We start from the raw sequence: 2908 nt of genomic DNA, 5'->3' as shown, positions 1-2908 counted from the left end.
GGAGGGACTGGGAGGGGATTGGGAGGGACTGGGAGGGGAACTGGGGTGGGTGTGGGCCCCAGGTATCTCAGGTCCCCCCCAGGTCCCCTCAGATGTCCCTAAAGTGTCCCCAAAGTGTCCCCAGGTCCCCCCAGGTGTCCCCAGATGTCCCCAGGTCCCCTCAGGTGTCCCTCAGGTGTCCCTCAGGTGTCCTCAGGTGTCCCCAAAGTGTCCCCAGGTGTCCCCAGGTGTTCCTCATGTCCTCCCCAGGTGTCCCCAAGTGTCCCCAAAGTGTCCCTCAGGTGTCGCCAGGTGTCCCCAGGTCCCCTCAGGTGTCCCCAAAGTGTCCCCAGATGTCCCCAGCTCCCCTCAGGTGTCCCCAGGTCCCCCCCAGGTGTCCCCAGGTGTCCCCAAAGTGTCCCCAAAGTGTCCTCAGGTCCCCCCCAAGTGTCCCCAGGTCCCTCTCAGGTGTCCCCAAAGTGTCCCCAGATGTCCCCCTCAGGTGTCCCCAGGTCCCCAAAGTGTCCCTCAGGTGTCCCCAGGTACCCCCCAGGCGTCCCCAAAGTGTCCCCAGATGTCCCTCAGGTGTCCCTCAGGTGTCTTCAGGTCTCGCTCAGGTGTCCCCTCCCCCCCCAGGTCCCCAAAGTGTCCCCAAAGTGTCCTCAGGTCCCCCCAGGTGTCCCCCAGGTCCCTCAGGTGTCCCCAGGTGTCCTCAGGTGTCCTCAGGTGTCCCCAAAGTGTCCCCAGATGTCCCCAGATGTCCCCAGGTGTCCTCAGGTGTCCCCTCCCCCCCAGGTGTCCCCAAAGTGTCCCCAAAGTGTCCTCAGGTCCCCCCAGGCGTCCGCCAGGTCCCTCTCAGATGTCCGCAAAGTGTCCCTCAGGTGTCCCTCAGGTATCCCCAAAGTGTCCCCAGGTGTTCTCAGGTCCCCCCCAGGTGTCCCCAAAGTGTCCTCAGGTCCCTCAGGTGTCCCCAGATGTCCCCAAATGTCCCCAGTTCCCCCCAGGTGTCCCCAGGTGTCCCCAAAGTGTCCTCAGGTCCCTCAGGTGTCCCCAGATGTCCCTCAGGTCCCTCAGGTGTCCCCAGATGTCCCTCAGGTCCCTCAGGTGTCCCCAGATGTCCCTCAGGTCCCTCAGGTGTCCCCAGATGTCCCTCAGGTCCCTCAGGTGTCCCCAGATGTCCCTCAGGTCCCTCAGGTGTCCCCAGATGTCCCTCAGGTCCCTCAGGTGTCCCCAGATGTCCCTCAGGTCCCTCAGGTGTCCCCAGATGTCCCTCAGGTCCCTCAGGTGTCCCCAGATGTCCCTCAGGTCCCTCAGGTGTCCCCAGATGTCCCTCAGGTCCCTCAGGTGTCCCCAGATGTCCCTCAGGTCCCTCAGGTGTCCCCAGATGTCCCTCAGGTCCCTCAGGTGTCCCCAGATGTCCCTCAGGTCCCTCAGGTGTCCCCAGATGTCCCTCAGGTCCCTCAGGTGTCCCCAGATGTCCCTCAGGTCCCTCAGGTGTCCCCAGATGTCCCTCAGGTCCCTCAGGTGTCCCCAGATGTCCCTCAGGTCCCTCAGGTGTCCCCAGATGTCCCTCAGGTCCCTCAGGTGTCCCCAGATGTCCCTCAGGTCCCTCAGGTGTCCCCAGATGTCCCTCAGGTCCCTCAGGTGTCCCCAGATGTCCCTCAGGTCCCTCAGGTGTCCCCAGATGTCCCTCAGGTCCCTCAGGTGTCCCCAGATGTCCCTCAGGTCCCTCAGGTGTCCCCAGATGTCCCTCAGGTCCCTCAGGTGTCCCCAGATGTCCCTCAGGTCCCTCAGGTGTCCCCAGATGTCCCTCAGGTCCCTCAGGTGTCCCCAGATGTCCCTCAGGTCCCTCAGGTGTCCCCAGATGTCCCTCAGGTCCCTCAGGTGTCCCCAGATGTCCCTCAGGTCCCTCAGGTGTCCCCAGATGTCCCTCAGGTCCCTCAGGTGTCCCCAGATGTCCCTCAGGTCCCTCAGGTGTCCCCAGATGTCCCTCAGGTCCCTCAGGTGTCCCCAGATGTCCCTCAGGTCCCTCAGGTGTCCCCAGATGTCCCTCAGGTCCCTCAGGTGTCCCCAGATGTCCCTCAGGTCCCTCAGGTGTCCCCAGATGTCCCTCAGGTCCCTCAGGTGTCCCCAGATGTCCCTCAGGTCCCTCAGGTGTCCCCAGATGTCCCTCAGGTCCCTCAGGTGTCCCCAGATGTCCCTCAGGTCCCTCAGGTGTCCCCAGATGTCCCTCAGGTCCCTCAGGTGTCCCCAGATGTCCCTCAGGTCCCTCAGGTGTCCCCAGATGTCCCTCAGGTCCCTCAGGTGTCCCCAGATGTCCCTCAGGTCCCTCAGGTGTCCCCAGATGTCCCTCAGGTCCCTCAGGTGTCCCCAGATGTCCCTCAGGTCCCTCAGGTGTCCCCAGATGTCCCTCAGGTCCCTCAGGTGTCCCCAGATGTCCCTCAGGTCCCTCAGGTGTCCCCAGATGTCCCTCAGGTCCCTCAGGTGTCCCCAGATGTCCCTCAGGTCCCTCAGGTGTCCCCAGATGTCCCTCAGGTCCCTCAGGTGTCCCCAGATGTCCCTCAGGTCCCTCAGGTGTCCCCAGATGTCCCTCAGGTCCCTCAGGTGTCCCCAGATGTCCCTCAGGTCCCTCAGGTGTCCCCAGATGTCCCTCAGGTCCCTCAGGTGTCCCCAGATGTCCCTCAGGTCCCTCAGGTGTCCCCAGATGTCCCTCAGGTCCCTCAGGTGTCCCCAGATGTCCCTCAGGTCCCTCAGGTGTCCCCAGATGTCCCTCAGGTCCCTCAGGTGTCCCCAGATGTCCCTCAGGTCCCTCAGGTGTCCCCAAAGTGTCCCCAGGTCCCCTCAGGTGTCCCTCAGATGTCCCCAGGTGTTCATGTCCTCCCCAGGTGTCCCCAGATGTCCCTCAGGTCCCTCAGGTGTCCCCAAAGTA

General features: G+C 63.6%; 1 long non-coding RNA gene across 1 annotated transcript; it reads left to right on the top strand.

Annotated features, from left to right (window-relative positions):
* Positions 1–383: 383 nt before the first annotated feature.
* LOC108447943 lies at positions 384–2901 on the top strand. The gene is made up of 3 exons (XR_001863666.1): positions 384–405; positions 676–697; positions 2815–2901. It is a non-coding gene; the product is annotated as an uncharacterized LOC108447943 (long non-coding RNA).
* Positions 2902–2908: the final 7 nt, after the last annotated feature.

This window comes from Corvus brachyrhynchos, unplaced genomic scaffold (assembly GCF_000691975.1).
Source record: "Corvus brachyrhynchos isolate BGI_N302 unplaced genomic scaffold, ASM69197v1 scaffold1007, whole genome shotgun sequence".
NCBI classification, from domain to species: domain Eukaryota; kingdom Metazoa; phylum Chordata; class Aves; order Passeriformes; family Corvidae; genus Corvus; species Corvus brachyrhynchos.
Note: the sequence above shows the minus strand (reverse complement) of the source record. Positions and strands in the feature narration are given on the sequence as shown.